This window comes from Erpetoichthys calabaricus, chromosome 2, assembly GCF_900747795.2.
Source record: "Erpetoichthys calabaricus chromosome 2, fErpCal1.3, whole genome shotgun sequence".
In the NCBI taxonomy this organism is placed as follows: Eukaryota; Metazoa; Chordata; class Cladistia; order Polypteriformes; family Polypteridae; genus Erpetoichthys; species Erpetoichthys calabaricus.
Genome location: NC_041395.2, coordinates 149,504,350 through 149,531,453, shown reverse-complemented (window position 1 = coordinate 149,531,453; position 27,104 = coordinate 149,504,350). Strand labels below are relative to the sequence as shown.

Sequence of the window (27,104 nt, the reverse complement as noted above, 5' to 3'; positions counted from 1 at the left end):
AAAGAAAAGTATTCTCATGACGCAAGAGGAAGTTTTGTTAGCCAAAGGGGGCAGAAAAGTTCAAACTGCCTTAGTACACACTGGTGACCTTGAAAGCCGCCTCCCAAAAGCCCTGAAGCATCTGTTTTAAACCAGTGACCCAGAACTTATCACTGATTTGGAATGACACAGTAGATACCTCTAGCATAGGCAAGCAAATGAGTATGGTATTCCAAAGATTATACTAAGTTAAAACAATAATAAAACAAATTAAACAGAGCACAACTACCAATTTTCCTTGAACTGAATCGTGTTCAATTAAATGCTTTCTACTGTTGTGTAATAAATATCTGCAGATCTCCCATGATGCCTGCATATTATGAAAGTGATATATTGGATTGTTTGAAGAAAATGCAGAAATTATAAACCTTATTCAATCTGAGTGTTATGTTGGTAGATGCTGATGCCTTCTTACATTGTCAGGGGCACTTTGTAGATTCCCTATGCAGCATGGGCAAATCAAATAGCTTCATGTGAATTTACAAATTTGGGAAATTCTATTAGACAGCACCATATTGGAGTACAGCTTCCTGTTCTTCACACAGTGTTTACCTCTTGCCCTTCATTATTATTTCCTTCAGCTTTAGAAACCTGAAAGCCAATTTCATTTACCACCCTATTAATATTTAAACTTATACTGTATATATAAACTTCTAGGAGAAACCTCAAAGTGTGGTGAGTACTTCAGTTTGTCATTTTGCTTGTTCCTCTGGCCATTGGGCCCCCCATTTATTTTCTAAATATATGTAATGCTACTATGAAATATCAGTCTAAGAAAATTCTAGATGACCATGAAGGAAATGATTGGCCCATTTCAAAACATGTGTGAACACTTTAGGATAAAATGGTATTGAAAACTGCCAATGAACTGTGTTAAGGAGATTTCTGTGTAACATAGTATGTATTGTTGCTCATAAAGCAGTGTCTACGCAACTCAAAAATGGGCAAGAATAACACATTTTTAGTAGTAATTAGTAACAATTTGTGGATGTCATTACAGCACACTTTGTTGTAGATTGCTAACATGCACTTTTGGAGAGTGTATGTTCTTCATAAACACTATGGCTGAATCTAGTTCTACAAAATATAGCAAGTATACTTACACCACAATTTCCCCTTATAATTATTTTGTTTATTTCTTTGGATACAGCTTAAGAACACAGTATTCAGAAATCGCAAAGAAAGTATTAAATACCTACTCTATGATAACAGTCACTGTAAAGTACACCTGAGACTTGTTGTTGACCTTCGTACTCCCCCACTGTTTTGATTTTTAAAGTTCAATTAATATTCATTTCTCTGGAACTCTCCATGACAGCCCATTTGCCAGGACAGGTACATTTCCCCTCAAATAACATGTTCCCCTTCCATTCTGGTTTTGTCTTTATTTCACATAATACTTCTTGGATTGGTCTTTTTAACCTAACATGCTAGTACAAAGTCTGTTCTGCAGATTCGGTTCACCTATCTATCCAATCATTTTCTGAACTGTTTAACCTAATGCAAGATAAATGCATCCTAAAAGCACAAAATGCAAAGCAGGAACCAAACCTGGGGGGTGTCAGTCCATTGCTGGATATGCATAAAGACACACAAACACAAACATTACATGCATAGTGTTTTTTTTTTCTTATAATGACTTTATAATGCCTCCAACATTAATTTGTTCTCTTATTAGCTTAGTAAATCCTCGTGTAATAGTGTTTGCTATGAAACACAGTATAAAAAATAAAGCCTATACAACTGATAAAGTGGGTTGTGGTGTAGTGGTTAGTGCTGCTGTCTCACAGCACCAGGATTCAGTTTGAATTCCAAACTGTCAGTTTTTGTGTGGAATTGATACATTCTTACTCTTCTGCATGGTGGTATTTTTTCAGTATTCTGTTTCCTCCAAATGTCATGCTCTGCATTGATCGAAAACTCTAAATTGGCATGACCTAAGAAAGTGAGTGTGAGTATGTACAGTATGTGACAGACTGGTGCTGCTGAAATAAGCCCAAACACACTAGAACTCTATAATTGGAGTAAGTGGGATCATAAAATAGAGAGATGAATAATTAATATAAATGTTACTCAAATTTCATTGCATGCTAACTGATACAAAAATTGCATGTAATAAAAATTCAATGCTCCCTGAGTGATAATTAACATGACATACTTCTACACAGATATAAATCAGGATTTGCAAAGCCATCCTCTTTAAACAGCTGATTCATTCATGCTGTTTAGTTTTGTCGCCTTCCCTATATTTTTACTCTTAATGAGCCCAGCTATGTGTTTGCAATTCCATTTAGGATTAAGAGGGATTTTTCTGCTAAAAATATCACCAGAAATCCTTAAATCTTTTCTTCTAAGGATGCTGAGTTTTTCTTCTTTTTCTTCACAGCTTTCAGCTTTTCATCAGCTTCTGGGTGGATTATTTTTTTCCTCACTTCATCATTTCCATCACATCATTGAAGCAACTGATTCATGTATCACTTTAATATGAACATAGCTTGAAAGCCTAAAAGATTAAAAACATAATACACTGCATATCATGGGTACTGTTTCTTGCTTTTCAGGATGTATGTTGCTATTTGAAGACAAAGAAGAACTTGTCAAGTAATCATTGCAAGCTAATGGAAACACAGAAGACTTTTCTTTATTGATGCAGTGCAGCTGATTTTTTCTTTTTATGCTGCTGGCAAAAGCACAGCCCAGCAGGGAAAACACTTTCTCTTTACTTTTGTGGAGGCTCATCTACTGTGGCATTCCTAGCTGTTTATGATGTTGCAAGAATGTTCACTAACTCTGTGATCAACTGATTAAAGCTACTTATAAATGCTGTTCTATGAATTCTATTAATAGATGCAATCCCACAAACCATTTTTGGGATCATTGTGATACAGCATGCATCTTTATTAAAAATAAATGTAATATATCTTTTCTCAGATTTTTAAAATCAATGTTTCAAATTACTGGTTTTAGAGATAGTGTCAGATCACCACATGACTCAAGGAGGGGCTGAGCAAGCATCTGAATTTTCCCAAGGGCTGTGGACCATTTTGATATGTAAAACTGGATTTAAATCAATTCAATGTATCCTTTTATTGCACTCTTCTTCTGCTTGTACATATTTACAAATAAACGACAACTAAAAAATACAACATTATAAAATATTTACATGTAACACTATAATCTGAAACCCAATGAATCGACTTCTCTTCTGGACAGAGAGACCCCAGACAATCGCCGTCAGAAACACCATCTCCAGTGCCATTACACTCAGTCCACTTCTGTTTACTCTGCCAACTCTGATTATACAGTGGTGTACAGTTCTACCACCATCATTGAGCTTGTGGATGATTCAATGGTGGTGGGTCTCATCAGCAATGGGGATGAGTCAGCTTACAGAATGGAGAAAGGACAATTGGCAGATTGGTGCAAGTGCAACAATCTCTCTATTAATGTGAACAAGTTGAAAGAAATTATTGTTGATTTCAGAAAGGCTCATGCAGTTTCCACCCTACTGCACATACAGTTCAAGACCATCAAATTCCTTGGTGTGCACCTGGCAGCTGAACTTACTTGCTCAATTAACACCACCTCCATAGCCAAGAAAGCACAGCTGCATCTCCACTTCCTTTGGCAGCAGAGAAAGTCAAACCTAACTCTTCCCACTTTCACCACATGTTATAGGGGTACCATTGAGAGTGTTCTGACCAGCTGCATCACTGTCTAGTTTGATAACTGCAGAGTCCCTGATTACACCTCTGATAGTGCACAGAGCAGAAAATATCATTAGGACCTCTGTGCTCTCAACTGAAGCCATTTTTATAAAGTGATGCATCTTCAAAGCCTACAGCATTGTGATGGACCACTTCAACCCTCCCACAGTCTCTTTGTCCAGCTTTTATCTGTAGAGGATACTGTAGCATTCAAGGCAGTTCTGCCAGGTTCTGCAACAGCTTTTAACCCTTAGCTGCTAACACTCTAAACTCCCTGCTTCCCCCATCCTCAGATTTGCTACTATTAGCTTTTTTATATGCAGTACATTTGTTACACTTGTTATTACTGTTGTTTTTATTATTAGTTGTTGTTATTATTTATGTATTCATTGCAGTATATTTCAAATTATTACTTTCTATTCACTTACCTATTATTTATCATTTATTTTTGTATCTATTTAATATACCGTATATACTCGCATTTAAGTTCTCCAGCGTATAAGTCGGGGCTTGATTTTACCATATAATTTCCAGTATTTTATAATGTCGGTCATATAAGTCGAAAGCGGAAAACTCACGCTATTGGTTCAAGAGATTATAATATGCTAACACCCACCTGAGAGAGTAACCATGGTGCACACTGCCTTTTTTTCTATGTATTGTGCTTATGTGACCACAGGGTAATACCAGAAACTATTCTGAAGCGATGTTTGCACTGTTTTGTGTTTTTTGTATCTCACAACCTCATACACCTTTATTGTAAAAGCGTCCCTTATCTACGATGGAGCGTTTGATCAGAAGAAAATATGAAGCTGACTTTAACTTAAAAGTCATTTAAGTAGCAAAAGAAATTGGTAACTGCGTTGCTGCAACAAAATTCAATGTGTCTGAGAAACTGGTGCAAGATTGGAGGAAGCATGAAGATGTATTGAAAAAAAATTAAGTGTCGTTTTTTTGAACGGGCATATAAGTCAGAGTCTGATTTTATTATAACTTATAAGCGAGTATATATGGTAGTATACCTCTTTGCCTACATTGCACCGTGGTGATGAGGAATATTATTTTGTGCCAGTATATACTGCAACACTGTGATTGGGTGGTATGACAAAAAAGCCACTTGACTTGACTAAGTTTTCTATATTCTTATTTGTGAGACTGTACATTCATCTTCTTATATTTCTTACATTGAAAAGGAGGTATTAGTGTACTAATGTGGGCACTATCCAAGAGTAGTGTCAAAGACAAAACTACAATGCAGAATGTATTACCTTAAATAAGTTAAAAGATTACTTCAAGCAGAAATTGTATTTTCTTTAATGTTACTTACTTACCGATGGCCTAGAAAAATTGTTTATATCATATTTTCATGCAGAACGAGAGTAAAATGTTTATGACATAATAAAACCCAATGATGACCTATGGTGCACAATGCCAAACAATATGAAAAATGTCCAAGGAAAAAAAATAAAAATTTCCACGTTCTCGTCTTGTGTAATCTACATGTCCTTTATCCATTTGCAGGCACAGAACATGCCAAATGCATGCATGTTTTTGCTAAAATATTATTTACTTCCAGAAAAATCAGCATGTATCATAAACAAACTTGTTTTCAGCATATGAATGGACAACAGACTGTTGGATTATGTGACAAAATTAATGTGAAATTAATTTCTTTATTTCATGTACATGTTTCACAGCATTTGCTGTTGTACAGCTTTGGTCATCACTGGGTCCTAATTTTTTTCTCTCATCCTGCATTCAAGACAGGATCCTTCTCAAGAATCACAGGTGGTCGCACACCCAGATCAAGAGATTTAAGCAGAGGAGACGTGTAAATGCTTGATCACCAAGCCACTCTGCTCAGCTCAGATTTATAACCGAGTGCTTCACAAGGCTTCACCCCTTCTAATAACTCCTAGACACCTGAGCAGCATCTCTCTTTCTCTCAGGTCAGTCTGTGGACATTGCACTGTCACCTACTTTAGACCACTCTTCTCCAATAAGGTTAACACAAATTTCTTCAACCAGACCACTGGAGGTAGGTGATTTTAGGTTAGTGTAGCCAATGCCCCCTATTTTCCTTCTCTGGTCAATCCAACATAAATTGACCATGGTCAAGCAACCACTAATGTTAGTGAAAAGCCAGTCCTCCATCTCAAGATGTTAGTTTATTCTAACACTTTACACAATGAATATTAACAACCAGAGCTGACCCTTTCTATATGCAGATCATGCACTGTGCTTGGGGTCCGTGATCTGAGGACCGATGTCCTTTGAAGGTTTGCAGACTTTGCAAATCAGGAGCTCTGTTGAATAGCCAATTGGATTGCACATTTCTTCACTTGGTTTACCATAGTGTTGCCAAGCTTATCGCATAACATAACTGATATATAATGTAAAGCACAACCGCCGTAACCTAGTGGAGATCTGGAGGTCCACAAATTGACTCTGTTGGGGTTAATGCTGTTTCATAAATCATCAGATTATTCTCATTGACAGTCACCTGTTTGATAATTTTCAATGAATGAGCAGAGAGATGGCTTCAAGTCAATACCAGTCAGGGGTGCAGAAAAAGAAACAAAAAAAAAAACAAAAAAACAAAAGCATGAAGAAGCTGCTTGTGCTGCACTAGTTGCAGGTGTGTTTAATAATTTATCCAACTTCCAATAAGCTAGCTAATGTTAAAATAATTTCCAATACATTTAAGGTAGCAGTTTACTGGCGTAATGGAATAGATAAATAGAAGTTTATCTATTTAGTTTTGATATTGAGTGTTTAACAGATACTATATTATCTGATGTTACAATACTTAGCTGAGGCATGATTGAAGATTATTTATTATCGCCATATAGACCTCAGGATCTGTACACGCTGATAAAGTCTGCTGACGTTAGTAAACATATGAAGTGCTCTCAGTGCTGTTGCACAGAGGACACATTTGTAAATTTCATGAACACAAAGGCTCTCTTACTTACTAGTTAGATTTTGGCTGAATTGTGGAGTAGCACCATGCAAACAAATTTGACAAACAAAAAGTGCAATTAGCTCATGTCAGCTTCAACTGTTTGTTTATTTCATTGCCATCTAACATTGCTGATTTAGTTAATGGCTTATTACAATCTGCTGTCATTGGAAGGACAAAACAAAGTTTAGATAAATTCATAAGTGGAGATGGTAGATTCACACGATTATTTTTTAAATATGTAAATATTCAGCTTCATTTTGGCCCTGTATTTACTGCATTAAGTAAGTTTATTAAGCATGTTCATTAGTAGTAGTAGTTCTTATTTTATTATTATTACTAGTTGTAGTAGTAGTAGTAGTATTTTATATATTAATAGTAGCAGTAGTATTTTGTATTATTATCTTTATAATTAGTAGTAATAGTGGTGGTAGTTGTGGTGGTGGTAGTATTAGTAATATTACAATTGTTTTAGTTGTTGTATCAAATCACAAATCATAGTGCTGGCTGTATCAAGTAACAAAGAGTAACGGGACACTGGTACCCTGGACCATTATTATTGTTACTAATTAGGCCTTCATTTTTAAAGGAAACAAATCAACTGGTATATCACTGCCATTAAATATCATTTAAGTCCTGGTTGCCCTCCAGGTTGCAGAAACTTTTTCAGTTACCAGTTTTTCAAAACTAAACTCATCAAGACATACTTGAGGTCATCCATTGCACAAGAAAATACTGTATAAGCAAAAGGGTTATCATCAGCATTATCTCAAACTTTGCACAGAAGGTGCCGTGTGATGACCTAATTGATGACTTTGCCTTCAGAAAATGTAGATATGTACTGTTGTGATATGCAACAAAGAGACTGAAGAAACTCCTTAACATTCACTTTCAAATTTTGATTATTTAAAAAAAAGTATTTGTATATGAAGTTAAAAATTATAGTTGTTCTGATGTATGCTTCTTTGTTTTCTTATTTATTTATTTATTATTTAAATTAAAGCTGTTAAAAGGAATACTAATGTAGTGGATTCAGGATGGAGATGGGGGGGAGTGTTCCCAAGAGTATTTGATTTGGGGCCCCAGTTTGGCAAGGGGCCACTAACAACAACTATATATAAAACAATATATAACAATGTATCTTATAATTTGGGTTTTTATTTCGATGTAAGTTCATAAGAATCAGTTTTCCTATGAGACACCTCTCTTTCTTTTTGTTTTATATATTTTTCCTATTTTGAAAGAGAGGAGAGCAAACAACCTGGGCAAAAAAAAAACACAACAAAGAAGGGAAAATGTTATTATATGTAATGTATGTATATGTTATGTAAATGCTTATTACAAAATTGTATTAACTAAAGCTTGCCATATTTTTTAAAGGTTTTGAACAGATCCTCTAAGAAAGAGTTTCATTTTTTCCAATTTCAAAAGATACAGAACCTCAGTTACCCACTGATTTATAAAAGGTGGTTTGGAATTCTTCTAGTTAAGCAAGACAGTCTAGGTTCTAGTAATATGGTACAGGCAATTACAATCAAGTTGTCCTTCTCCACTTTACGCCCATCTTGGAGTACACCAAATACAGCTGTTACTGGGTTAGGAGTGACTGTGACACCAAGGCTGTCTGATATGCAGTCAAAGATTTTTTTCCAAAATGATGTTAATTTGGTACACTCTCAAAACATGTGGCCCAGTGAGGCTGGACATACATTGCAGCACTTGCAGGTTGGATCTTGCTCTGGATACGTTTTGAACAATTTTAAACAAGATAAATTTGATTGATGAAAGGTTTTAAGTTGAATTATTGAATGTATTGTCCATATGGAACTAAAGTGTATTCTATGGATGGCTGTATTCCACTCTTTTTCTGAGATTTTAATTGAAAGATCCTTTTCCCACCATACCCACCATCTTTGAAAGGCAGAGCCTTTGAGATTTTTATATTGTTGAGATGCTGTCTGAGTCTTCAAGACTGATCAGTGTTTCTTCTGTAATAGAAATGGGTGGGAGGTGTGGAGAATTGGGTAGGTTTCTTTTAGCAAAATTTCTGATTTGAAAAAAGGAAAAAATTGTGAAGCTGGGAAGTTCAGTTTGAAGCGTAAATGTTCATAAAATGCAAAAATGTTACCTATATACAGCTTTCTAAGTGTTTTAATCCGAGACATTTTCCAAAGAGTATACTGTATATGTGTAAGTCTGAGAGGGTTGAACAAGCTCATCATTATGTAGAACAGAAAAAAAAATCAAATTGAAAGAACAATAATACTAAAATGGTTAACAACTGAGAAAGCCGAGACTGTCATTACAACACCACACACACGCCAAAATGACAAGACGAAGTGGCGCAATATGTAATTACCTCCCCAAAAAATAAATCAAAACAAAAAACAACTACACAGACCAGAACACAAAACACTATATTTATTATGAAAACAAAAACATGAAAATACTAAAAGTAAATTAAAGGTAAAGAGAGACACAAGGACAAGGAGCTTCTAAATCACAATTTACCCCTCCCACGTTCACAGTGCGTCTGACGCCTTCACAGTAGCAGAAGTGCGCGTTCTTGGGATGCAACACTAACATCCCACAACAACATGGCAAGGAACATTAACTATACTGCTGAAAAAAAATCAAAATTCAAAATTGCAAAATCAGTCCTTTTCTGGGGGTTGTCTTTCTGTTGCCTTTCCAGTGCACCTGTTGTCATTTTCTTTTGCACCAAAGCAGACAATTGATATCCCTGAAGCTTAATTGACCTGATGTTAGAATGTGATGAATAAGTCTCCCCTTAATTTTTTGAGCATATATATATATATATATATATATATATATATATATATATATATATATATATATATATATATATTATATATATATATATATATATATATATATATATATATAAATGACCGATTCTGGGGAAGTCTACCCACTGCATACATACAAAGAAATTCCAAATTAACACATGATTTCACTGACATGACAATCAATAATAACAGCGCATATATAATATTAGTCACACAACCTATGTACAGGCTTGTTAACTGACTAGACCTACAACTTTGGAGTTAAACCCACTAGCAATGTAGTAATGGACAATTTATTAAGTAAACTCACACCCCTGTTAACGTCTAAATAAAATTACCTTGATTGCTATTGTGAAACTGAAGAATATATATTGAAAAATGTGACACACAGTGACTTTCATTGCAGCGTATAGAAAAAAAAATCAGTTTTACGATCGGCTTTGATATTTTGCAGTTTGGTTTATGATAAAAGAAAAGAAACAGTGCCATCTGCTGGGCTTCTTCAAAGTGTGTTTCTAACAGCGTGTGCCTCCATATTTATACCAGCATAATAATAATAATAATAATAATAATAATAATTAAAGGAAAAAAAGTGGCTAAGAAAAATTAATAAACTGAAAGAAAAATACAGGGACGGAGAGTTTTATAGCTATATAAATAGAAAGGCTAATTTTGGCTCAATGACGATTCTGTTAAAAGTCCGACGATAGCATCCCTGGTGACATGCGCTACCTTTCGTGCAAATTAAACTATTTTTTATAGCTGTTCTTAATCTGCAAGTACTGCAATGTCAAAATATTGTCGAATATATATATATTTTTATATTTTAATCACCTTAAAATGGTCTTTACACAAGTGATTGTGAAAAAAATAAATGGAGAGGAGCATGCGAAAACTGAAATGGTTACCATTTTTGCATTCATAACGTACTTGCACACATTTGTAGTTAGAAAAGAAAAATTCAACATTTGCTTTTAAACTTAAAATTAATCGTGAAAAGAAAAATCGCGTTGTTTCCGCCCGGTCTCGAACCGGGGACCTTTCGCGTGTTAGGCGAACGTGATAACCACTACACTACGGAAACTTCCCTGGAAAGAGGTATGTTGTGAAGCCTTTTATTATTTAATCTGACATATTAAAATTACAGATCAACTTCTTAATTATTATTAAAACGAGGATTGACCTATGTATGTGCGATTTCAACGGCTCTACAAAAAAATCAAATACGGGTGTTGAGGATGTAGGCTAAATTCAGAAACAAAACCCCACCGTCGAACGCCATTGCAAACGTAATAAGAGCCAGCAAAAAAAAAAATCTGAAAGGAATAATCATGCTGTTTACTGTAATACTAGGAGACGCTATTTAATCAGAGCTGTTGGAGAATTACAGAAAGAGTTTTAAAAAATACAGTGGCTTTTGCTGCTTTTATATGAAAACTTCAACAAAAAAATATTTTAACAACCTAGCGGCGTATTCTTGTGAATATAATCAGGTAAGAATTAATAATCAACACATTTGATGGCCAAATATATATCGGGTCAAGTCAGTTTTATTCATAGAGCACATTTAAAACAACAGCAGTTGACCAGAGTGCTGTACAGTTTCCATAAATACATACACACACATCTATCTATCTATCTATCATGAGCCGAGGTAATTCTTGGTAGCGAAAACCAATCAGATCGCTTTCTGCTACCAAGATTCTACCAGGAATTGAAAGCTCGGGCCAATCGCAGCCCGTATCGGCTACCAAGAATTGACCATTCACAACCCATGTCTGCTACCAAGAATTGGCCAATGACGGCTCGGTCGGCTACAAAGAATTGGCGAATCACGGCTCGTGTTGGCTACCAAAACTCAGAAAGGGCGCGCCAGCCTCTTATCAGTTAATACAGTATAATCTGCAAAAGCAAAATTTGATTTGGCACACAGAGGCTTTGCGATTTGCGTTTCATTTTGAACTTTCTAAAAATGTTACTAACGAGTGCAGGTTTGTGCAGATATATTTACATTCACGTACACATTTTTTGAATGTTTTTTAACTATTCTTCGTGCAGTTTATTACATTTATTAAATATGTGTGCAAAACGTGTAAAGACAGATATAATAATGTATAAATATAATAAACATTGAATTGTATAATCATAGTTTCATTTTTTATACTTAACTAATTTCACAAATCGTTCATATCAATGCTAATACAGAATAATAATAATTATAGTTATACTCTGTATTAACATTGATGTTATAAAATATGCTTATAAAATAGACCCACACTTTTAATACTCAGACGATTCTAATACAACAGCACACATATATATATATACAAGATGATCCGCTGTGGCAGCCCCTAACGGGAGCAGCCGAATAAAGAAGTGAATATCCATCCTCTTCCGCTTATCCAAGGTCGGGTCGCGGGGGCAGCAGCTTGAGCAGAGATGCCCAGACTTCCCTCTCCACTGCCACTTTTTCTAGCTCTTCCGGGGGAATCCAGCGTGTCCTGGGTCTTCCCCGGGGCCTCCTCCCGGTTGGACGTGCCCGGAACACCTCACCAGGGAGGCGTCCAGGAGGCATCCTGATCAGATGCCCGAGCCACCTCATCTGACTCCTCTCGATGCGGAGGAGCAGCGGCTGTACTCTGAGCCCCTCCCGAATGACTGAGCTTCTCACCCTATATTTAAGGGAAAGCCCAGACACCCTGCGGAGGAAACTCATTTCAGCCGCTTGTATTCGCGATCTCGTTCTTTTGGTCACTACCCATAGCTCATGACTATAGGTGAGGGTAGGAGCGTAGATCGACTGGTAAATTTTCACCACGACAGACCGATGCAGAGCCCGCATTACTGCGGATGCCGCACCGATCTGCCTGTCGATCTGACGCTCCATTCTTCCCTCACTTGTGAACAAGACCCCGAGATACTTGAACTCCTCCACTTGAGGCAGGATCTCGCTACCAACCCTGAGAGGGCACTCCACCCTTTTCCGTCTGAGGACCATGGTCTCAGATTTGGAGGTGCTGATTCCCATCCCAGCCGCTTCACACTCGGCTGCGAACCAATCCAAAGAGAGCTGAAGATCACGGCCTGATGAAGCAAACAGGACAACATCATCTGCAAAAAGCAGTGACCCAATCCTGAGTCCACCAAACCGGACCCCCTCAACGCCCTGGTTGCGCCTAGAAATTCTGTTCATAAAAGTTATGAACAGAATCGGTGACAAAGGGCTATATATATATATATATATATATATATACACACTTAACTAAATGGTGTGTGTGTGCTGTTTACTATGAGTATATAAACATTTCCCTTTGCAATATTTCCAAATATTTATTTTTACCTACTTCAAATTAATTAAATGTCAGCATCAACTAGAATATATTACTTCCCAAATTTTATAAATACATACAAACACAAGGCTGTGCACTATTATTTATTCATTATTATTGTGCTTTCATTTTTATTGTACCCCCCTTGATTATCTGTGGTAAAGGTGCTATATAAGTAAGTGAAATGCGTTATTATTTGTTATAATTATGATTCAATCGAATTTGCAGGCAAGTTTGTTTAATTGTGATTTTAACTATGCTTGTTGTCCATGTGTTCCTTAACAAATCAATCATTCATTAAACAGTTTTTGTTTAATCAAAAAAGAAAAATAAACAACTAAATCTGCAAAGCAGAATTCAAAGCACCATTCGTTGAAGAGAAAGTTTAAAAAATATATATATTTTAGAGATATATTCTTCCATTCAGCAATGTGCCAAGAGCGGGATTCGAACCCGAATCCCTGTAATAATTTCTGGTAGATCGTCTCTCAAGAATCACAGCTATAGCTCGACTAATACGCAATATCTTTGGCCCAGGGTTGGTGCTGACCTAATATAAAAGGATAGACTATTCCAAAGGTTAGGGGCAGCTCCTGCAAAGGCATGGTTCCAACTAAGCTCAAGTCTAGACCTTGGCACAACCAGTAACTTCTAGTCAGAGGACCTTGGTAATCACAAGGGAGAAAAAAGGTGTAAGACATCAGTAAGATAAGAGGGGCAAAACCATTCAGATAATTAAAGACAAATAATGCAAAGAGAAGTCAGGATGTATTCACATCTTGCCTGAAAAAGGGGCCTGAGCTGCCTCGAAAGCTTGCATATTGTAATCTTTTTAGTTAGCCAATAAAAGGTATCATTTTGCTTGATTTCTCATTGCATCCCTTATAGCTAACACAGTACAACAACAACATTTATTTATATAGCACATTTTCATACAAAAAGTAGCTCAAAGTGCTTTACATAATGAAGAAAAGAAAAATAAAAGACAAAATAAGAAATTAAAATAAGACAACATTAGTTAACATAGAAAAGGAGTAAGGTCCGATGGCCTGGGTGTACAGAAAAAACAAAAAAAAACTCCAGAAGGCTGGAGAAAAAAATAAAATCTGCAGGGGTTCCAGACCACGAGACCACCCAGTCCCCTCTGGGCATTCTACCTAACATAAATGAAATAGTCCTCTTTGTAGTTAGGGTTCTCACAGAGTCACTTGATGTTGATGGTAATACAGACTTCTGGCTTTTAATCCATCCATCATTGTTGGAACATCACGGTGCTTTGAGTACAACACCCTACTACTACAGAAAAACAAATAATAAAATTTTTAAACTCAATCCTGTATTGAACAGGAAGCCGGTTAAGAAACACTGAAATTGGTGTGAAGTCATGATATCTTTGTGTGCCTGTGAGTAGCCTTGTCACAGCGTTCTGGAGGAGCTGAAGTTGAACAAGGGGTGACTAGTTAACTCCAGTGTATAGTGAGTTGCCATAGTCAATGTGAGAAGAGAAAAATGCATGAACTAGTTTTTGAAAATAATTTGAGAAAAACTTTAGCCAATACTGTGAGTTGACAGATAGAGGCTTTAACAATGGAGTTCATTTGTTGGTCGAATTTGAGAGCATTATCAAAAAGAGTTTTAGCAAAATGTTTACAACAGGTTGTCAAGGGGAGATATGTATTTTATTTTTCTAAATGATTTTGGGCTTCAATATAACTCCATTTGCAAGGATGCAAAGTCAGTGGAAAAATCATGGCAGGATCTACATTAAGGGTGACTTACTGTATGTGCACAACGTGAGGCCCTGCTCACAAAGGGGCCTCAGGATGTACAAAAGAAAAAAGAGAGTGTAATAACAGAACAATGTTGACATTTTCAACACATTATTGCCACTCAAAGCAATTCAGCATCCAGCACACACCCCTACCTAACTCCAATCTTTTTTAAATACAAATCTATTAATAGTTTTGTATAAAAGTGAAGAATTTAAACTTGTCAAAGTAAAGTATAGTTTCAAGGAATGTAAATAAGCACATCCATCCATCAACCCACAATATCCTAACTACAGGGTCACGGGAGCCAATCCCAGTCAACACAGGGCACAAGGCAGGAAACAAACCCTGGGCAGGGTGCACACACATACCCACCCACCCACTAGGGACAATTTAGAATCGCCAATGCACCTAACCTGCATGTCTTTAGACTGTGGGAGGAAACCAGAGTACCCGAAAGAAACCCATGCAGAGAACATGCAAACTCCACGCAGGGAGGACCCAGGAAGCGAACCCAGGTCACCTAACTGCGAGGCAGCAGCACTACCACTGTGCCACTGTAAATAAGCGTAAATAAGCACATATTTATAAATTCATTAAACCATTACTGACCAGTTTAAATGCATTGTAGAATAAAACAAAAACTTTACACATTAGAGAATTTAAAAATTATCCTTAAACATTTAGTACCTCTGCAGTGGGCTGGCACCCTGCCCGGGGTTTGTTCCTGCCTTGCGCCATGTGCTGGCTGGGATTGGCTCTAGTAGACCCCCTTGACCCTGTGTTAGGATATAGCAGGTTGGACAATGACTGACTGACTGACATTTAATACACTGTGAGTGATATTTTTTTCATTACATGTCATACAATGGCATCATGATCAGCATTATCTAATTAAATAATGAATTTGTGTTCAATTTTCCCCATATACATTTTTCAAGTGTCTGCGTGGCATTTCTCAGGGTGCACAGCTTTCATCTGTTTTGTACGCCTTTTCATTTATTTTGTCTACGGTACAATTCCGGGCTATCCAATCCAGACTTCGTTATTGCTTTATACCAGATGAAGGTGAGATAAGTTTCTGGCTCTCAGCAACTCTGTCATGAAAAACTGGGTACTGGGAATTTACGGATAAATTCTATTGTAATTACTTATTCCTTTTTCCCTGTTCAATACACCACAGTACTGATCATTCATTGGCTTAACTTGTACTAGGAATCTATTAAATAGCTATTCATGCTAATGCAAAACAGAATCCATACAAATATATATTTTTTATTCCTTCCATTAGGAAACAAAACATTGTAACAGAATGCAATTCAATTAGAAAAATGAGAATAACATAGCAAGTATGTTATTCTTGCTAAAATGTAAAATTGAAAATGTAAAGGCTACATCGATAAAACAAAGCGTTTAACCCCAGCCTGATGAAGGGAGCTTTATTTACATATTTCAATGCAGAGAAACTCTTATCTGTGTCTCCTACACATGGCAATCACCAATTTCAGACTTCTTTAACTCGTGCTTTATTCACTGTATGGAAGGTGCTTAGGACTGTGATATTTAGACATGTCATTACTGATACTGTATTGGCTCCAGATTTCATCTTACATTTATAAATTAGAAATTTTGTTAAATGTGACCTTCCTGCTTCCCTCAAGAATCATCCTTATCTGTCCCTGAGGCAAAACCGACTAGTGTGAATGTAAATTCAGACATTTCCAAAATATTTCAAAAAATTTAAAGTAACTTTATACTTAAAGATTTTAGTAAATTATGGAAAGGGGCTTTATCAGTTAAAATTTCAGAAAAAGAATGAAATTGACTCAATCATAAAATAATTCAAGCTGAGTATGTGCCAAAAATGTGATAATTCTACTAAAAATTGTTCATTGATCACATACTGTACAGCTAGTGGGGAATTGTCAAAAATGTACTCAGAGTAAGATTTAATCTGTGGGCAATGTCCTCAAGCACCTGTATCACTTGATCACATTTTTTAGGAATATCCTATTCTTAAACCAATTTGGATAAATATTTTTGTATATCTGTTGGGTAGCTTTGGTTTAAATATCACTTATAATGCTTTAACGACAATATTTGGAGTAAGGTCAAAGTGTGCTATGAAAAATTTGTTGTAAAATCCTATAACATACTACTTGCATTACACAGTAACTTATTTTGCTCATCTGGGAGGATCCTAATCCAATCTTAATAACTCAGAGGGAAAGATATGTTCTGTGTTATCATCTCAATCTGGAAATAATCTAATTCTCTTCATTAGGAATTGTTTAGAACTTTTTCAGACTTCGACAAGAACTTATTAGTTTAATACAAAAGCAGAGATGTCCAATTCTGATCCTGAAGGATCTGCAGTAGCTGCAGGCTTTCCTTCCCAACATTTTCTTAACCAGTGACCAATTTCTCCTGTTAACTGGCATAATTTCCCTACATTTTAACTCCCTTGTTTTTTAAGATTCAGTCCTCTTTATTGCTTCTTTTTTTCCTTAAATGGTAGCCTAACAACAATGAGATTTGAATTAAGAAAACAGATGACCAACTAGGTTGGTGCCTCAAACGCCAACCAATTCCACTCCAACTAACTTCTTAATCAGAAGTTAATTCTTGTTGTTAACTAAACCCAATATTTAATTTCATGGCTTGTTAAGGCTCTCATTCTGTCACATGAAACATTTTTAAAACTGTTTACTGTATTTTTGTTTTATAAAATCACTGTCAAAATGTTTTGTGGACCTGAACAGATCAACATTACTGAGACCTTCACCTTTATTTTCAAATATTGTATGATGGACACAGGTTAGTTGGTCATGTGTTGGCTCATTTTTATATCTCTTTATTGTTTGGCTGCTATCAAGGATAAAAGAAATAATTAAAGGCTTGGGGTCTTAAATAGCAAGTCGATTACATTTAAGACAAAAAAACAAAAGCTGGTCACTAATTATGAAAAGGGATAGAAGGAAAACCTGCCAACACTGTAGTCTTTCAGGATTGAATTTGGACACACCTCAGCCTGTTCTAAAGTAAGGATGATAAGCCTAGGTTCAATCTTTGTATTTTACTTGCTATTTTAACCTATAACAATTACTCTTATATTTGGGGCTCACTTTTCAATTACTTAATTTCTAATGTGAAAATATTAAACAGAAATATAGCTAGAGGATGTACATACAGTTTATTTTTGTAACAAGACTCATGCTTCTTGATCATAGTGCTTACTTATTTTCTTTATTTTCTTACCTAGAAGTCAATATCTGCCATTAACATTATATATATATATATATATATATATATATATATATATATATATATATATATATATATATATATATATATATATAATTTCATAATTATAAATAAGAAAAGCCATCTATCCATTTTCTGAACCTGTTTTTTACTGGTGAACAATCAAGGCTAACCCGTCAATTGAAAATACAAATTTATGAACCCCCTTTTTTCCAGAAAATAAATTTAAAAAATGCTCTCCAAACAGAACAAAACAATGCAGTGAACATTAATATTAAAGTCGAATAGAAAAATGGAATGCTCGACACAGAAATCTCTTAGATATAACTTGGTATCAAGCCGTCCTCAACAAGTGTAGTGTTCGTACCCATAACCTGTTAAATTCTTACGGCACTTAATTTGAAGCCTGGAAGACATAGTCTCTAAGGCTGGAGTTAAATAAAACCACAATAACAATTCGGTAGCCATATTAAATAAAGCACTCTTCCCAGCAGATTTTGGGACGCCTTACTATCAAACTGTCTCTTTACTGCTTAACACATTAACTGCTCCATTTAAAACGGACTAATGATACGACTATGTATTTTAATATATTTGTGAGGTCCACTGCTGAAATCTAACGGTTGCAATCAGGCTTTTATTTTATCGTCTTTTTCATTTACATAAAGCCATCTTCCATTTTCTTCAGAGAACGCCTTACTTAGGTTTACGCACATTCACCTTATTTGAGCTACAAAATGATGGACAGCGAAGACAAACCAATAAGAAAACAGGGGCGTGTTAACGCATGACGTCATTACCCATTTAAAAACAGCCTTCGGCGTCTTGTACCTCACAGTGGAATAGAGGAGACTGGTGTGTTTTTAACCCTAACGTTGGAGCTGTGTTGATTTCCCCACCACGGTTTTTGCTGTTTTTGTTTCTCTCAGTGCTAGCTTTCAGTAAATAAGGGGAGACGGGCGTATGACCACTACCGTAAAAAATGGCTAGCAGACCAGCTTTCTCTTTTCCGCTGCCTGCTGATTCACCTCTTCCCGTTTGTTATGTTGAAAACGGGTAAGCTCGGGGTGCTTGTCTTTCAGGGCCGCGGTCAGCAGCGGCTTTTGTAGTCGCAGTGCTGCCGTGAAGAGTTCGCGTCTGTGCCTGGACAAGTACCCGCGAGGTGAGTTTTGCAGGGAGAGTAAAATTGAGCACGGCCTACTATTATGGTTCTGCATCCCAACCTCATGGGAAGCGCAGCACCGGGCGGCTCGGACAATACATTCGCAAATAATGTTTTTTCCTCTTATGCTGTATTTTTAACTTCACGTTTACTCTGCAGGGTCGACATATTTGCAAAATGTTGAGGATAATATAAATGTGAGTGTTGGGCTGTGGTGTCGGACGCCTTTTTTGATTAAGTTTACCATATTTGTGTACCGTAGCAGTCCCAACTACCTCCGCTTCGCAGCTTTGGTGGCCATGGACATGTTTAGGCATGTGTGCCCTTCGGGCTCGTCTCCATGTCTTGGAGGTAGGTGTTTTGTTAACACTTGGTTTAGGGAAGAGCTCTGACCTTGACAGGTGGTGATGGTGTTGTAGTTTAAACTTTGCTTGTGGAAACTGGACACAATTTTTAGTTTTCGCAGTTTCTGCGAAACTGGCCTCGTTAGCTTGTAAAGTGCACTTTCTCAAAATTATGGCACAGGCAGCATGTCGTAACTAGTTTCGAAGTACTTTTTAAAATATCGAGGCCGGATTCAGTGCGAAACGTGCAAGCAAATGGTGCTTCTTAAACTGAATAATATGCCCACAACCAGCAAGCCCAAGATTGTTCTACAAGCACTGCCTAAAGTTGAGGGGATTTTTGGAGGCGATTAGGAAAGGCCTACCATAGCTCCGAGTTTGCATGTATGCAGATAATTTATGAAGCGGGCCCCTTATGAGTTTAGGGTGGATCTAGGATTAATAATTTTCCTTAATCTTGTGGGGTTTGTGGTGAGATGACTACAGTCCCCCCCCCCCAACCAATTCATATGTAGTGCGTCATTCTTGTAATATGCTTATCTCCCATTTTATTGTAAAGATTGAGCATGCAATTTTTTACAAACTTTGGAGCCTTCGTTCTTCTATCCCTAGAAAAGGGACTTTTTTTTTTTTAACAGCATTCTGTAGATCTTTTGGCTGCACTCATGAGGGGTTGCCACAGGTTTTAACACCCCCAATATCCTATCTTCTGCATCTTGCTCTGTTATAACCAGCACCTTCATGTCCTTTCTCGCCACATCCATAAACCTTCTCATATGCTGCCTTTTTCTTTGGCCTGGCAACCCCTTTCCTTAACATCTTTCTCCCAATATAGCTAGCCTCTCTCCTTTACACATGTCCAAACCAATTCAATCTCGCACGTCTGTCTCAAAACTATCCAACCAGAGCTGACCCTCTTAATGTACTTGTTCCTAATCCCGTCTGCCCTTGTCACACAGGGCAAATCCCAACATATTTAACTCTTGTCAGCTCCATACTTTTTTGGTCAGTACCAATGTCTCCAACCCATATAACATGGCTGGTCTCGCTAACATCATGTAGACCTCTTTCATGCTTGCTGGTGCCCATCTGTTTCAAATCCATCCATTTTCCAACCCGCTGAATCCGAACACAGGGTCACGGGGGGGTCTGCTGGAGCCAATCCCAGCCAACACAGGGCACAAGGCAAGAACCAATCCCGGGCAGGGTGCCAACCCACAGCAGGACATGCACAAACACACCCACACACTAGGGCCAATTTAGAATCGCCAATCCACCTAACCTGCATGTCTTTGGAATGTGGGAGGAAACCCACGCAGACACGGGGAGAACATGCAAACTCCACGCAGGGAGGACCCGGGAATCGAACCCAGGTCTCCCAACTGCTACCCACTGCGCCACCGTGCCACCCCTGTTTCAAATCACTCCTGATAAACATCTCAAGCCTGCCTGCACTCTTCTTCACCTCTTTTACATTCTCCATTACTCTGTACTGTTGATCTCCAAGTATTTACATTCCTCCACCTTTGCCAACTTTATTCCCTGCATCCTCCCCATTCCTCTGACCTCCCTCTCATTCCCACTGACCTTCATCTTTCTCCCGGGTGTCTTTGACCTACTCTCTCTACAGATCACAGACATGATTTTCACACTGTTGACCTGAAGCTAAGCATATTCTGACCTGGCCAAAAGTATTGGAAGAGGTGTTAGTGAGGCCAGCAGAGGGTGTTTACCCTGTGGTCTGTGTGGATCCAAGTGCAGTGATAAGAACACTGTCCTGTAAATATGACTCAGTCCTTTGGATGATACATAAAAGCAGCTGTCCCTGCTCTTTGATTATTAAAGATCATGTGTTCATTTGTGTTTATATTTAAAAAAAAAAAAGTGTTGGGTTTATCCTGATGACCTTGCTAAACTGCCTTTTCATTCCTATCCCCTCATCATCCCCTTTTAATTCTAGAGGGGAAGTGTGGTTTCAGTGTGACAAGTATCTACTTATATAGAGGTAAATATCTGATGAGGAACAAGTTGATTGAGCAAATGTATATTGATTAAAGTTCATATACGTTGCCAAATATACATTCGGTATTACTGGTTTAAGATGGTTTTTAAATTACCTTCTAAGTGCTATTGGGTTCTCCAACAGGGTAAACACAGACATTGCTTGAAAATTGACAAGTGAAATTTCAAGTTTTGTAATGTGATGGTAGGTATTGAAATTGCTGATGGGCAGAAAAAAGCCTTGTGTAGTTTTGTTTTTTGTTTTTTTGATTTGTGCTAGAAAAAGATATGATGTTTTGGAGCCTTCACATCTGGTGGTATAAAGAAACCAAAACAGCCATGAGCTCCTGGCCGAAGAAGCTTCCATATAACCCCATTATGATTGCATTGTGTCAACCTGACAGCTGCACTAAAATGTTTTTGTGGGCTCATTTTTTCTTATGATAATCATGTTATTAAAATGCTGCAATAAGTGCATGTTGTGTTCAGTTTTCTACAATAAAATATTTAAATAGGTTGTCCTGAATATGTTTTGCTATTTTATCAGCCATTATGAATAACCATTTTAGCTACCATTGAGTTTTGATTATATGACACCTTTTTCTATTTAAAGGTTTTCTGCCCTTGGGCATTGTGAAAGATTACTTTTTCTGTCAGTGTATGGGGAGTATTAGTACGTGATAAATTAAAGTCAGGATTTATCCGAAACAAGGCAGAAGTGAGAACTGGATAGGATGCTGGTCAATGGCAGGAAAACAAACCATCTGTTTTGTGGGATGCAAGAGTAAACCCTTGCAGATGAGGAACAACTGACTCCCATTAGTAAATGCTCATTTTAAAGTGGTATACCAATTGGGGAAATTTGGTCTGTTTAAATCAGTTTGTTTTTAATAATGAAGTGGTGAACAGTGGTTGGGTGCTGCTAGGTGCGATGAAACGTTATGTATTCCCATGTGGTATTTGTTAATTAGTAATGAGGAAAGTGGCCAATTATAATAGTCTGGAACCTGAGATGCATTGAGAAAAGCCCCTGACTTCACTGTGCATGTTCAGCTTTCCGTACAAAAGTCAGGGTTTACTGGACAGAAGTTTACATATATCCACAGCAACTTTGACCCATCTGTACTTAACATTTTGGAGAAAGTAGAAAATTCAGCTAAACAAGGTAAATTACAGTTCATGTCTAAAATAATTTGTATCCCTGAGCTGCTATAACGTGGTGTTGTGACAAGCATATTAAACTATAGAAGTTAATAATGTGATGTGTACAATCCTAGTTCCCATTTAAGAGGGCCAGTGTGGTGTATTTGCACTCAAGAACTTGTCAGGTTTTATGGGCTACCTTTTGTCACTTTTAAGGATTGCAAACCAAAGTACAGTAAAAACACAGGTGTGATGTGCTCCTTGTGCCTGGTGAGCTATAATTATTTTGCCCCCTGTAGTCTATTTATAGCAGAATAGTTTTACAAAATGGTGCTTGTTTGATTTGCACAGCCTGCAAACAGTGTTGTATACAAAGAGAATGAGCAGAAGGGATTTGTTTTGGCCATGGTGATGACTGACTTGGGCCAGATTTAGACTTGCAAGAGCCATTCTCTTTGAACTTTGTGCCAAGTCTGTCCCTGACATTAGAGGGAAAGACTGACCAAAAATTGGGCTCTATGTATTCTTATGCAGGCATTAACAATTTGTTTTCTGGCAGAAGGCAGTTAAAAGAGGGAACATGCCAGCTGTGCTGGGAGCCATAAACAGCTGACCAGGTGCCACTTTCAGTTTCCATATGGTTGGTTTGTACATACCAGCATAAAAAGGAAATGTGCAGCTGTGTCCAGTTTTCCTAACTTAAATGGGACAATTAAGAGCATTCGTATTGTAATAAGGGAATCCAGTGAGAATAATGGTGCTTTTGTTAACTAGTTACATTTCCTCAATACACAAATCATCAGTGGTGGCAACATGAGACTGTACCGTTGGTTAGATGATTTGCAAATAGTCTTATAGTTGATGGCAGGTGTGTTGGTAAGGTGACTGGTGAACTCTGTGTTTCATATGGCATATACTATTCATTATAACAGCAGACATGTCATTAGGTGTACCAGGTGCTATAGATTGTCTGCTCAGACACTGGCCCCTCACACTTTTCCCTGACCAAGACTGCATAGGAGAGATGGTGCAGTGCAGACCACACCATAGAACTCCTCAGATGAAATTGTTGGTGGCTGGATGTGGCAGGCTGTGCAAGCAAAGTTTTATAAATGAGACCCAAGGTGAGAATTTCAATGCAATTGCAGCTTTTAGAACAGCAGTGTCAAATTCAGTTCATGAAAGGCTGCAGGTTTTCATTCAAGCCATTTTCTTACCTAGTAACAAATTACTGCTGCTAATGGAGCATCCTTTGTTTGCCTTAATTGTTATTGACTTGGTTAAAAAATTTACATCACTTAGTTTGTTCTCTTTAACTAACACACTAACAGTACTAAGATGAAAAGCAAGCCAACAGATAACCAGCCAACTGTGGGATTTCAAATAGTTTCTGAAGGTCCACTATTTTACTGCAGTCAACGTGTTGAATAAATGTCATTGCTTGTTAATATAACACATTTTAATTATAAGGCTTGTTAGTGTTGTCATTCTGCCACTCCAGACAAATCCAAAACTGTTGATTTTCTTTTTTTTCTCCCAAAACACCATCACCCTAGATTGTGGTGTAGAACAGATCAGTATTTCTCACCTTTCATTTTTTTCTTTCAAATGTTTTATTGAAACATAATGCTGGATGGCAGCACAGGTGCAAACTGGATTAAGATAGATCATTGTTTTTTATGTCTCGTATTTCATTATTGTTTGGGAGATGGCAACAAAAAGGGTGCGAATTTTAAAGGACAAGTCTCTCAGAATTAATGCAAAAGATGTAGATTCTATCAGCAGAAATAATTGGTTTCTTGGAAAGTGGTTGTAGAGAAAAGCCAAGCAAAATGACACCTTTTATTGGCTAACTAGAAAGATTACAATATGGAAGCTTTCGAGGCAACTCAGGCCCCTTCTTCAGGCAAGATGTACAACACCCTAGTACTATTGGAAAGTGGTTGAAATGAAAACATTCACTGCAACATTCCAGTAGCTGAGTTGATACCTGTTTTGACACTTGTTTGTAGTTACAGGAATAAAATTGAAGCAGTCCACTCTTGTAGTCCATCATTTTATGAAAGTTGATAATCCAGTGGTGCTTTGATGTAAAGAAAGATGAAAATGTAAGAATTTCCAAGTAGTTAAACTTGAGGGACTGATTTGATCATTATGTATGATAAGTTCATATCAAAAGAAGTTTAATTGAAAAGACTGTATAAACAGTACCTTCTGGCAAATCGTTACCACTGAACACTAGAGTTAGGGACAGCTTTTATGCACAGGTTGTAAGGCTACTTGTCTGCATTTCTCTGACAAATGATGGGGCATTTCTTTCTTACTGCATTTTATCTGATGTTGCTTTTAATAATGTTGTTGGTTTTGTACTACTGTCAACTGCAAATAATTTAATGGGATTATGTATTGTATATTCCATTGTAAAATTTCTGTCTGAACTCAAGTAACGAGTTTGGATATTTTATACCTTTTCTAAATCAGTACACATCTGCTCTGTCTGCAGTACTATATTTAGCATTAAATTTGAATATTTACATCATGAAACATTGGGTGTGCCTATAAAATGTTTCACAGATTCATGTGTACGCTAGCATGACTACTGCAGTGTTTTGCTGTTCTGATGCTACAAAATGATGCATTCATCCATTTTTGTGTTCTGTGGAATGCCAGAGCTGATGCACTGATATCAAGAAGAGAAACAGTTGTGGAAATGGAGACAGTCATCCAAGGCCAAGCTCATTCATAACTCTCCAGTTAGAAGCTACCTGTTAGGCTAACACACACATCTTTGGAATCTGGGAGAAAAACTGGAGTGCCCAGAACTACATACAGCAGTGTGATTTGAAGTTGTAGAACTAGCTTCTGTGCCAGTGTATTTCACAAACCTGAATTTGTTTTATTGTTTGTGTTCATTATTTTAGTGCATTATCGTCATTTTTGTTATTGTGTTCATAAGAATTACATGCAAACGTTTTGAAGTCGCTATAGTTTTTTTAGCACCTCCTGACTCTCCAGCGGGAGGAAAACCCCATATATGACATGTTTCGAGTTGTCTGGATGTCTGTGATAAGCAAAGTTCTTGTGGCTATAGATAATGCAAATAAAGAGGCAGGCGCTTGGCTTGGCACGGACATTTGGAAAAAAAAAATGTTAAATTTAAGTTTTCATTTACGTGTTTTAGCGCCCCTACACTGGTTAATACGACAGTGGCACAAAGATTTACCGTTGGTTTGAGCCCCGGGATGCCCGGAGGCCTACAGGTTCTCTGAGAGCAAGCCGTTGGGCTCAAATTTTGCCGAGGCACGCAACTGAGGGTGGTTTTCGTGCACGCTCACGTTTTCTAACGGCAGAGTGCGGAAGCGCGCTTCCATAACCACTGGAAGAGAGTGACCAAAAGTGCAATATTTAAAATTGGAGAAACGGGTCAGAATGACAGAAAGCTCAGTTTTAAAGTAGCCAGGAAAGGCAATTCACACATGTGGCAAAGCATAGAATTGAAAGAGGAACAAAGTTAAACGGTACTCGCTTGACAGAGGCTAAACGGGTAGCCCGCAAGTCACCAAGACAGACGGGTACACACACGCGTGAAAGAGAGTAGGAACATTTAAATTGGAATGACTGCACCTGAGCAGCTGTAGACAAATGGTGCACATCCCGACGTTACTGTTTATTGGAAGTCTGCGGGAAATGTAAAGGTGGATTGGATGGTCAAAAGGGTTCGCGATATAAAACCAAGGTCCGGACGCCAGAGGTCGTCTTTTGACCAGATATCCAGGCTTTATATAGATATGTGCTACTGATTTGTTTAACTGAGTAGTGTTGTCATGTACTGTCCTTTGTGTATAAAATAGGTGGTTAGCTTATCTGTTTTTTGTTTCTTTCAGTCTGTCCTTCGTGATCCATTTTGTAGCTGGATGAAAGAGCTGGAAGAGTTTTTTTTTTTTTTTTTTGTGTTCACTTTTGATTTGGAAACCACTGTAAATATTCTAAGTAACACCTCCACTAATTTTTCTTTTTGCAAGTGTCATTGCATTGGACTTAGTAAATGTTTTTGCAAGAATTTGTTTGCAAAATAGCTTGGACTCTGTTGGAATAAAACAGAATGCTGTTTTTGAATAGTCTTTTTCCGTTGAGTCCCTCTTACTCCATCCCCTGGTTGCTCGATCTTGTCTACTGATACCCTAGGTTGGGAATTGTACAACAGTGTCCTTACCTGGGGTGTCACAATGTCTAGTTCTGCAAGACATCAAGCTTTTTGGAGTTCTACCATACTTTTGGAACTCTGTTCCCAAACTACAATTTTTAGGCCATTTTTTGGCTTTATTCTGTGCAGGAAATTATGACCTAATGATAAAAAGTAAATAATAGATGTCTTCAGTGTACACTCTTTAGTGAAATACATGGTGTCAATGTCACTTATTTTCACAAAACTTTAGAAAAATGGGGATTGGTAATCATAGTCTGGTGGAGTGTCATTGTATGGTACTTTGAGGTTGCTGATCACAAATATAATATTTTTGATATTTGATTCGTTACTGGTGGTCCTCACCCTCTAAGAGCCACTCCTAGAAGGT

At 37.3% G+C, this 27,104-nt stretch overlaps 1 non-coding gene across 1 annotated transcript; it reads right to left on the bottom strand.

Annotated features, from left to right (window-relative positions):
• Nucleotides 1–10,529: 10,529 nt before the first annotated feature.
• On the bottom strand, nucleotides 10,530–10,602 carry trnav-aac (transfer RNA valine (anticodon AAC)). The gene has a single exon. It is a non-coding gene; the product is annotated as a tRNA-Val (tRNA).
• Nucleotides 10,603–27,104: the final 16,502 nt, after the last annotated feature.